Source organism: Ovis canadensis, chromosome 2, assembly GCF_042477335.2.
Source record: "Ovis canadensis isolate MfBH-ARS-UI-01 breed Bighorn chromosome 2, ARS-UI_OviCan_v2, whole genome shotgun sequence".
In the NCBI taxonomy this organism is placed as follows: Eukaryota; Metazoa; Chordata; class Mammalia; order Artiodactyla; family Bovidae; genus Ovis; species Ovis canadensis.
This window is the reverse complement of record NC_091246.1, coordinates 199,359,912-199,371,336: the sequence shown is the minus strand read 5'-3', so window position 1 is coordinate 199,371,336 and position 11,425 is coordinate 199,359,912. Positions and strand designations below refer to the sequence as shown.

The 11,425-nt window shown below is 40.8% G+C and overlaps 1 long non-coding RNA gene across 1 annotated transcript; it reads right to left on the bottom strand.

Annotated features, from left to right (window-relative positions):
* Nucleotides 1-541: 541 nt before the first annotated feature.
* On the bottom strand, nucleotides 542-8,882 carry LOC138434058 (uncharacterized). Its single transcript, XR_011254625.1, has 3 exons — nucleotides 8,696-8,882; nucleotides 4,857-5,004; nucleotides 542-2,224 (listed from the first exon to the last, which is right to left on the bottom strand). It is a non-coding gene; the product is annotated as an uncharacterized lncRNA (long non-coding RNA).
* Between the last annotated feature and the right edge of the window lie 2,543 nt (nucleotides 8,883-11,425).

Sequence of the window (11,425 nt, the reverse complement as noted above, 5' to 3'; positions counted from 1 at the left end):
CTCTGTTGTCCCCTTCTCCTCCTGCCTTCAATCTTTCCCAGCATCAGGGTTTTTTCTGATGATTATCATGATTAGCTTAGGTGAAGCAGAGCCTTTCTCTGAAGCAAGCAGTAAGTCAGTCCCTCCAAGAGAATGGCTGCCAACTGATGGGAGAAGGGTAGAATGGATGCCAGAGACCAGTCAAGAGTTTTAGCTACATCTTGTCTATCTGGAACCCATAGAAAAAGAAGAATTCCGTATAGTCACGTTTCCAGACAGCTACAGGTTTACTGTATGCCTTATACATATTAACTGACTTGAATGACATAGTTCAAAAGTATATTCTTTATATTTGCTACTATTAACAGAAGTATACTGAACATAAATTAACCATTTGATGATGATTTGAGGTACTGATGTTGAAAATTTATTGTTGTACCAATTACATACAGGGAGTGATCCCAGGAATTACTGAACTGTGCATTACAGTCCATGAAATGATCCAGAGCACTACACACTTGAATAAGCTGTATCTGCTTTTTACGACTTTTCTTTCTCTTCCTTTTCTTTCAATTGCTGCTTCTAATCTATAGTGGAATTGGGAACCACATAACGAAGGTTTTAAAATTGCATATAATTTAAAGTAAAAAGAAATCGCCCAGGTAGAACTGTGCCAGAATGCAAACCATGGTTGCCTGTGGGTAGGGGCATTAACTTGTTTTATGCATCTTTGTTTCCTCATTTTTTCCATAATGATTAAGCATGACTTTTATGATCTCTCTCTGTCACACACACACACAAACGCACATACCACATACACACCCCATACACAAGCAAAGCTAAAAGTAAATAGGATATAGATGTTGCCTTAAAATTCCCCAAGTGGAAAAATGTCCCAGCTACTAATTCTTCCAGCCTGTGACAGATCATCTAGTAGATTTCAGGCCTTGTTGTTGATTTTCTGTTGCCTGGTGTGTTCTGGGTCAGGGAATATATACGCTTGAGAAGAAGAGATTATAGAAATGTCAAAACATACCAAGGGGAAGGTCAGCTACCTACCCACTGTGAGGCTTTGACCCAGCAGCTCACCACCAGGCAAAGACTGGCCCTCAGCCTCAAAGACGGGGAAAACCAGTTTTCCCTGTGCCTCGGGGTTGCACAGTTCAAGAGGGTGATGACTCAACACTGTGGAGACTCATAATTGACATGTGTGCTTCTTGCCCAGAATATCAATTTAATGACAGACAATGAAAAAAGATCTGCTACTCAAAAGGAATTTTTCTCCTGGCATAGAAACCATATGGGGAGCCAAAGTATATTTAGAAAATTGATTTGGTGAGCATAAAATTAGAACAAATTATGAAGTGCCATAAGGTTAAAAAAGGCTGGTACATCCATCCACCAACAGGCTGGGATCACAGCTGCCAATCACACCAGACTGTCTAAGGCCTCAGACCATTCCAAACAATGCTTTTGGGACACTGCCAAATTTTGTCTTCATGGCTCACCATTTTATTTATTTCATTACCAAATAACCCCCTTTCTAATGAGCCATTCTTTCTTTAGATGAGCTAATAGAGTCACAAGCTATGGACAAAGATTATTGTTCTTAAAGTTACTCTTCATACTTCCCTCTAAATATAGCTCTGAGAGTAGTTTTCAACTTCCAGGGCTACCTCATAGTTATCCCCCACTCTACATACTACATTCAGCTTCTCAGAGAACTGAAATCCAAATCAAAAAGAATTCAAATAAACATAAAACCAAACTTACTGTCTTACCCATAGCTCCTCCACCAAACCAAATCAGTTCTCAAAACTAACTTATCTTTTTAAAAAATAAAAGCTCTTCTTTGACTCTTCTTTCCCCGTTGCCCCTTATTCTTGAGGTGACAAGTCTTGTTTACTCCTCCTTCTCAAAGTTTCCCCTGTCCATTGCTTATTACCATTCCCATCACCCCACTTTTTTTGAAAAAAAAAAAAACAAAAAACTCAACCTGAATTACTGGCAACAGTCCAGTAATTCCTTTCCTTGCTTCCTGTTTCCTCTCTTTTCCTCTCATCTGCATATTATCACCCTATTAATCTTCTAGAAACTGTCTCAAAATATTTAAGAGCTCTTCATGACACAAAGAATGAAGTGCAAATGCTCTGGACTGGTGGTCAAAGTTCTCCCAAGTTTGGTCTTTATGTTCTGTTTGGCTTCGCTTTCAAGAAGGGTTTCCATTTCAGCCTTTGTACACTCACTGTGGACAAATGAAAAAGTCAGATACACACAGTGCTTATGTTTTACAAGGCAAACCTATAGCAAAGAAGTCTTAGAAATAAACACCAGTAGATACGGTTTGCAGATTTTCATTTTAGCAACTTATTCAATTTTTTAAAAATATTTCCTGTGTTTATGTTCACAGACACATACACACTTTCATAGAACCATGGCAAGTTACCAGGTGATCAACGAGTGTCCATAGCTGCAGTCATGCTTTTGAAGGAAACCTAAACTTGTCCAGTGTAGGCCTTAATACAATGACAACTTCAGGCAAGAATTGCTTAACTCGTATTGTCTTGTGACCTACCATCATTCAGAAATATTGTGGAATGTAACTATTTCAGACATTTCACATGATAGAAATTCTGCTTATTTCTAATGTAGATGTGACCTTGAGGGACATAATACGATCTGTCAGGTTTGATCACCTTTCAATAAGAACCCAATACAAAGTAATTTGAGCAATAAAGGGGATATTTTGACTCATGTAACTCAAAACATGGCAGGGTTATACCCAAGTATTCCAATATGAACACAGCTCAACTCTGCATTTCTTCGTGCTTTATTCCCCCGTAGATCCTTTCCAGATAGAAGGAAAGATAGTCACCAGCAGCTCCAGCCTTCGCAACCCCAGCAAAAAGATGGTGTCACTTTCCCAACAGTGTCAATAAACATGCTAGGGTGGGTTCTTATCAGGCCAGCCTGTGTCCATTAATGAACCAGGCACTGTGGCAGGGGGATACATTGTCTTGATTACCCAGGACTGTCTCCCATACTTCCGCTTCCTGCTGAAGACACAGGCTAGAGTCAGCCCCACTGTACTACGTGGATTGAAAACAGAGGAAATGTGGTTCTCCCAAGGAAAATCAAGACGCTGTTGTCAGAAGAAGTGAGAACAGATATGAAACACACAGGTGAATACTAGGAGTAGATTCTTGCATTCATGGGCATGCTTATTATCTGCTACTATCATATATTCATTAATGAGTCCTGAAACCTTATAATCAGATTTTAAGATTAACTTTAGCAATTTGCATCAACATTTTTAATATACATACCCTTAATCTGGCAATTCTATTTCTAGGAATAATAGCTATGCTCGGAAGTGTTTTCCTACATGCCCTCCGCTGGCCTGTATATATTACAAATGTTATTTCTTTTATTAATACAGAACTCTAAGATGGAGTGGTATTATCTCTGTCTTCGAGCTGAAGAAATTGGGCTGTTAAGGGACTTACACAAAGTTGCACAGCTAATAAGAGATAAAGCCAGAAGTCTGCCTTCAAATTCTTTACCACTATTAGTTATTTCTCAGCAGTCTCTGTGGCATATAGTCTCATGAATTTATTCTAAACAAAAATATGACAGGTGAGAAAAGATGAATATCCCAGGAGATTATTTATAAATATTTGTCCACAGAACTCAAATGTGAAATAAAGTTTCAATAAATTATATCAACCTACATGTGTCCCCCTCATTATCTGTAAATATATACTAAGTTTCTACTCTATAAAATGATAAAAGATTGATGACTTTTGGGGGGATGGCTGTGAAAGGACAATTTTGTTCAAACTAGCTATCTAAGCCATGGCAGCACTCACAGTCAAGGTTAATCAAACACAATAAGGCCTTATGCACTGTTCATATCTATCACCGTGTCAGTTTACCATTTAGGAAGAAGTTGGATACTTAATCTCTACAACAACTCAAAATATATCTTTATATATTATAGCTGTCTACTGTCAGGCCACAGAGAGTTTTAGGCTAAATTATTTAACCTTGATGACACTCAACACTGGAACGTTCCATCACATGGGAAAGTGAGTGGCTTGGAAACCCACAGAGCTACTGGTTTTATCTCTTGCACCAAAGAATGAGAAGCTTCTGTTAGCAGTCAGAAATGTTCACTCTGCCCTAGTCCTCAAATCAGGGCAAAAGATAGGGCAGGACAGCAATGACCCTGAAGCTCACAAAGAGCCTAGACCACTCTAAGGATGGCTGGAAATGTTGCCACACTGATCGAGGTTTCTGACAGCTGCCTGGACTAGCTGGCATGAGGGAGGAAACTGAATACTTAGAACTCTGTAACACACAGAAATTTCTGATGATCAATTAGCTTATAATGCCCCCTCTTCTTTTTACCGTGCCTCTTATTTCTCATTATCCTCAGGAATATATCCTCGGTAAATACAGCCCTAAAACACTCCGGAAAAGCACATGAAGGAGAAGCTCATTTGCACAAGAGTAATGATTTAGTCCTGTGAACTTTTAATTTGCATAATCCCCTTTCCTCCCCTCTTCCACCCTTTGTAAAGTTCTTTGATATTTTTTCCTCCAAATGATGTGGGTTGGGGAAAAGAATTAAGCAAGCATCAAAGTTCTCGCTCCCGTGTTCCCAGCTATTACATTAATCTTTAAGATTTTTCTCTCTCATTTATTAAAAATCAGTGACTCATCCAACTTTACACATAAATCCACATCAAAGTTAATTAGAATCTTGGTAAGGCTAATGTTTGTCTCTTCCTTTATTAATTCCTAGAAGCTTGAATCAAGGCTCTGTGTGTGACTGCGGAAGAAATGAAAAGAGAAGCCAGTGGAAGCAGACTGACCTGCCAGTGCTCCACAGGCAGTGTTCGCGTGGCTGAATTCAGAGTTGGGCCCAAGGCCACTTGCTGGGAAGGAGCACCAGGCCTCCACGTAGCCCAGCTGATGATCAGGCCAGCCTCCTCTGGAACTTGGGTGAGCTCTGAAACTAATCTGAAAGAGGGAAGATGGCGGTAAGAATTAAACAACGGAGGATAGAGTGTTGCCTGCTGATGAATTTTTCTCTCCCTCCTCTGTGATTAGGAAAAGCAGCCAATCATTCTTGTACATTGACCGTCTCTTCTTCCTTCCTATAAAGTTAAAATTATGTGTATATATATATATATATATATATATCATGCAACTTTACAGAACTTCTACAGGAAGCAGGGGGAATAATTGCAAGAGGTAGGAGGGGTAGAAGAGGAAAACTATTATACAGCAAGATATTTCCACATTTGGAAATGCATACCAAAAGCATTTCCATACCTGGAAACAGAATATAGGGAGAGGTACATGAGCAGGACAAGGGACTCAATCTAACATACTTATTAGTGAGAAACTGACAGTACCTGCTCTAGGATTTTTTTGCATATGGATTTTGCTTTTAGGAGGTTTGTATGAAAATCACATAAAACAAACTGAGAACACAAACTTTCTTCCCAAACCATTCTTGAAAATCTTCCAAAGCATTTTTTTATTTTAAAAACTTAGTTGCTTTATGTATTAACATTCCAAAGTCTAAAGAATATACAACAGGAAAGTTAAAATCTCATACTAGTGCCCCATAATAAGAGGCTTGAATCATCCACAGATAAGTTTGTGTTTTCAATCACTAAGTCATGTCCATCTCTGTGTGACCCTATAACTGCAGCACACCAGGCTTCCCTGTCCTTCACTGTCTTCTGGAGTTTGCCCAGATTCATGTCCATTGAGTTGGTGATGCTATCTAACCATCTTATCCTCCACTACCCCCTTCTCCTTTTGCCTCCAATCTTTCCCAACATCAGGGTTTTGTTTTTGTTTGTTTGTTTGTTTTTTCCCAATGAGTCAGCTAAAGTTTAGAGCATAATAAACTTATTTCACATTAATACATTTGGAACTACTCTTTATAAAGCCATATAATTCCATGCTATATGTAAAGAGATAATTTGAAGTCCTAGAAAAACTTATAAGCCAAAGAGTTAATATTGAGTTTAACCCCGCACTGGAAGGCTGATGCAGGCACTCCAACTCCCATCTGAGAGTTCCAACAAACCCCATCCCCAACCCAGGGGCCACCACTTCTCTGGGTGTGCACCTGCTCACCCTTTAACCCCTGAGCCCAGCAATGAACACCCTACCAGTTGGCAGCCCCCTGAATCGTCAGGTGATTACTGAGGATAAAAAACTTCTCTGTCTTTTGGCCTGAGGACAGGCTAGAGGAATCTGTTTGACCCCTCGCTAGAGGAATCTGAGCAGTGCCTGGTGGTGATAACAATTTAGTGCAGCAGCAATTCCCCTTATCTCCTCAGCTCTCCCCTTCCCCAGGAACCTGCCAGCACTGAAGGCCACTTTCTGAGAACAATCATGGCACTGTACTCAGAGCTTCCTACCTTAACTCTGATGACTAAGACTTTCTTCCAGGTCACATTCCACGTGCTCATATTCTTTCCTCCCAGGAAGTTTCTGACCCTTTTCCATCACCTTCCTCTCCCCTTCAAAACACAAGTGTCAGGCAGTCTCACCAGCTTGTCCAGAGCCGATGCTTCTGAGCCCCACTTAAGCTTACTTCCCAGGAGGCTCTTCTGCCTCCAATAAACAAGAAATCCAGGCAAGCTGAAACCCCAGAAGAACTGATAGTTCCAAGGAAGAGTCCAGGAAGAGGACAGGGAAGGTAAGAAGAAGAATCAAGAGCACTTTCAGTCCTACAGAGAGACAGCCGCAAGATTGATTTGGATCAATGGGCACTGGGAAAAATTGAAGGCGGGAGAAGAAGGGGGCGACAAGAGGATGAGATGGTTGGACTGTATCACCGACTCAATGGACAAGAGTTTGATTAGGCTCCGGGAGTTGATGATGGACAGGGAAACCTGGCGTGCTGCAGTTCATGGGGTCGCAAAGAGTCAGACATGACTGACTGAAATGAACTGAATGGGTGCTTCACTCCATTACACAGTATGGCTAAAATGCAGGGCTGGGGGTGAGTACAAAAGGCTCACATATGATAAGAAGTTTGTAATATTCACATTGTCACATAAGACAAGGTAAATCAGACTTGGGTTTGGAAATTTACATAGCCAAATTCAAGTCCTTGTGGCAATTCTGCCACTTTTCTGCTTGTGACTGTTTAGTCTCTTTGAGATACAAAAAGGTTGTTTTCTAGCATCCCTTGGGCCTTCCTTCCCTAGATGCTACATTTAAACTTCCTCTTCACTTTCCAATGCTGAACCCACCTGGTCTTAAGGATCTACTGCTGTTTTATATGAAACAAAATGATAAACATTAAATTTTGACACACCCTCTGTGCAACACTAATTCAACACCTACAAAATGAGACATTTGTTGTGATTCAATATATGTAATAGAAATCATCGAGAGGAGCCAAGTTTTATACAGGGGTAGGATCTGAAGAATTGATGCTTTTGAACTGTGGTGTTGGAGAAGACTCTTGAGAGTCCCTTGGACTGCAAGAAGATCCAACCAATCCATTCTGAAGGAGATCAGCCCTGGGATTTCTTTGGAAGGAATGATGCTAAAGCTGAAACTCCAGTACTTTGGCCACCTCATGAGAAGAGTTGACTCATTGGAAAAGACTCTGATGCTGGGAGGGATTGGGGGCAGGAGGAGAAGGGGACGACCGAGGATGAGATGGCTGGATGGCATCACTGACTCGATGCACGTGAGTCTGAGTGAACTCCAGGAGATGGTGATGGACAGGGAGGCCTGGCGTGCTGTGATTCGTGGGGTTGCAAAGACTCGGACACGACTGAGCGACTGAACTGAACTGAGGATCTAAAGTCAGCATGTAAAATCAAACCATGTAGCAGCTAAATTTGTTAACCCCTTAATTTCAAGTGCATAATGTTGTGTATACTTGCCCTACTTGGTAATATATATCACTTTCAAATGATTCCATTTAATATAAGTGACATGAAGAACATAATTTTCAATATTGTTTGATTTTGTAAGAAAAGAGAGTGAGAAGTTAGTATTCTTCATTGAGTTCTGAATGAGGCAGCTGGTTTGCATTTAGAGTACATGTTCTATTAAAAAACAAACAAAAAACGAAACCATGTCTTTAAGGGCTAGAATCCCACAGAGCAGCAAGATGCTGCTCTCTGAGAATCACACAAGAGCTGAGACAGTGCAGGGGAGCAGCAGTTGTTGGTGTCATGGTAGATGCACTATTAAAATGAATACTTTTGTCTTTAGCTCACTTTTATCTTGTTTTTACTGTTGTCGAGGCTGTTGGTTTGCTAAGCCAAGCACTTTTAGATAAATTCCAATAAATTTAATGTATATGTGTATGTGTATGAAATGGAACCCCACTGTAGAGGAAAAAACATATATCAGGTTGATTACCCAGTAGAGTTTACTTATTTGCCTATTTAATCGAAATATGAAGTTTGACTCCTTTTTACTGGGCAACTAAATCTCCTATTGCCACTGCTGCATGCAAAAAGATGTCCATATATACGCACGAACACATAGCATACTGCCACCACTGAGGGGGCAGACTATGAAACATCTCCATCCAAAATCTCAAGTTTTTATCAAATTTGTCCCACTAGTCGTCAAATGCCCTGGCATCTACAACCCTCATCCCACCCTTGCCATGTGGCCAGATGTCTCATCTACTTCCTGGAGCCCGTGAGATACTTACATGGTGCCGACGATGGCCCTGTGTGCACTGCACTCCTCTGGGGCCCCACCATCAGCCGGCCTGGCGCCTGGCCCTGCTCTGTGCCACAGTTGCTGCTGCCCTCACCATGACCAGCGCTATGGCCATCATCACCTTTCCGCCCCCAGCACTGTGCTCGTCTCAACTGCTGCTGCATTGCTGAGATAACAGTTCTGCTGGCTGCCTCTCCCCACAAAAAGCAAGAAACAGAGGAAAACAAAACCATTTTTGGCTACCAGTCAGCTCTCTCCTTCAAGAGTTCAAGGTCTGAATTCCTGGGTTATAAGGAATCAAAGACACCACCTCAGGAGCGAAGGAGGGACCTTGTCAGCAGAGGGCATATTTCAGGTTGGTTGATGATGAGAAAATCATTAACATGAGAAAATCATTGAGAAAATCAATGAGAAAATCATTAACACAAACACACTCATAGCACTTAGAACACTCTAGGCATTAAGTGCTTGACACACATGAACTCATTTCAAACAATTATTTTGGTCTCTTTCAATGCTAAGAACATGTTGGCACCTGTAATTTGGCCTCCTCACACACACAGAAGTTGCTCAGTCTTGACTGACTCTTTGCGACCCCATGGATTGTAGCCCACCAGGCTCCTCAGTCCATGGGATTTTCCAGGCATGAATACTGGAGTGGGTTGCCGTTACCTTCTCCAGGGGATCTTCCTGACCCAGGGATCGAACCCGGTCTCCCTCATTGGAGGCAGACGCTTTACCGTCTGAGCTACCAGGGAAGCCCATGAAAAACACAGAAGAGTAGTAGTAAGCTTCAAAAGGATGTCAGTTGAGATCTTTTATAGATGAAATCTACTTCCTAGAAGTCAACTCGCCAATTATATGCACAGCTGGAGACAAGAGGCTGTAAAAAAAGGTTCAACTGGAAAACATCCCAGGTACCCAATTGGATCCAGTTATTCTGCATCTGTGGATTTAAAATGATCATCATCCATGGTGGAATAGATGTGTCCCTTGTTGCTTAGAAAATCCACAGCTAGCTTGACTGAGGCTATGGACATGTGTTGGAGTTGGTTCTTGAGATCCTGAAAGTTCAATCCTTCAGGTCTTGGGCAAGACTTGATCAAATTCAGCACCTGTTTCTGGGCCACAGTGAGGCCATTTGAACTTTCCAGTAGGAGGGAAAGCCCTGTCTCTGTAATCATCAGCAAGAGTGACAGTTCTGTCTCCACAGTCAGGGAACACCCAGACTGCAATAATCTTCATAGCTGGCTTCTCCCAAATTCTGAACAGAACTAGCAGTCCTAGATGGCTAGATTACAAAATAAAGTGTAGACTTCCCAGGGACAGATCATATGTTCACAGTCACCTTTTTAAACGTCTTTAATAATGAAAATGAGTAGGGAACATTTATACATACACACATACACGTATTTGTATTTATATGTCTATCTCATATACATGAGATATACATAAGAAAACAAACGTATCATATATATAAAAAACATATATAAAAAGTAGATAGACCTTTTATACACGTTTTTCTCATATATATGTATATATAAAGCAGAAAACCATGTATAAAAAGTATTATTGTTGTTCAGTTGCTCAGTCGTGTCCGACTCTTTACGACCCCATGGACTGCAGCACGCCAGGCCTCCCTGTTCCTCACCATCTTTGGGAGTTTGCCCAAGTTCATATAAAAAGTAAAATGAACACTTATATACCTGTCCTAACTTCAATAATTATCAACATGTGAATGATATTGTTTCATCTATACCTACAGGACTATTTTGAAGCAAATTGCACACATTATTATATCATCTATAAAAACTGCAGTATGTGCGCTAGTTATCAACTTAACACTGTGCAGCTCCAAACCCACCCTTCCTTGTTCCAGGATGTGATCCTAAAGATAGACCCTAGAAATATTTCTCTTTTGGCAAGATGTTAAGCTTTGTCATTAGAGGACATCAGAGAGACACTGGAAGAGGAAGGGGCATCTCTTCCAGCTTCTACTGTGCTCTCCGCTGCTTGTCTGTGGTCGAGGGCAACCAAGCTCAGGAGCTTCACAGGGGCACTCACCTCCCATTGAGTTTCAGCAGCACCCAAATGGGTGGCTTCCTGATGAGTTCTGCTGGCATATTGGCCAGCCTCCAGTGAGTCTCACAGGTGCCCAGCTGTGAGATCAAATATTCTCATGATTTCATGTGTATGTGTGTGTGTATATACTACATATAAAACATTTCCATAATTCTAAAATTATAATCACAAAACAAAATATATTAGTGAAGTCTCATTTGTGTCCCCTTCCTTTTTCTTTAACAAGTAATTTTTTATTGTCATTTCTTCAGTTTAAAAAAATAAAAGCAAAAATATTCACATTCCCCTTCCTTAAAAAAGTAGCACATATATGGACTATTTTGTGCTTTGCTTTTTTTCCCACTCAAAAACATATCCTGAAAGTCACTTCATAAATGCAGAGATACTTCTAGTGCAGTTGCTTAGTATCCCCTGAGTGAACACACTGTACTGTATCCAACCATCCTTGAACTGGTGGACATCTGAGTTGTCCCCAGTCTTTTGCTATTACAGGCAATGCTTCAGTGAACATGTCTTTTGGTTTGTCAGAGTATCTTTAGAATAGTATCGGTTAGCTTTTGCTGTCTATAGCACATTACCTCAAAACTTGGTGGTGTAAAGCAACAATCTCATATATTAGCTCAGCATTCTGTAGGTC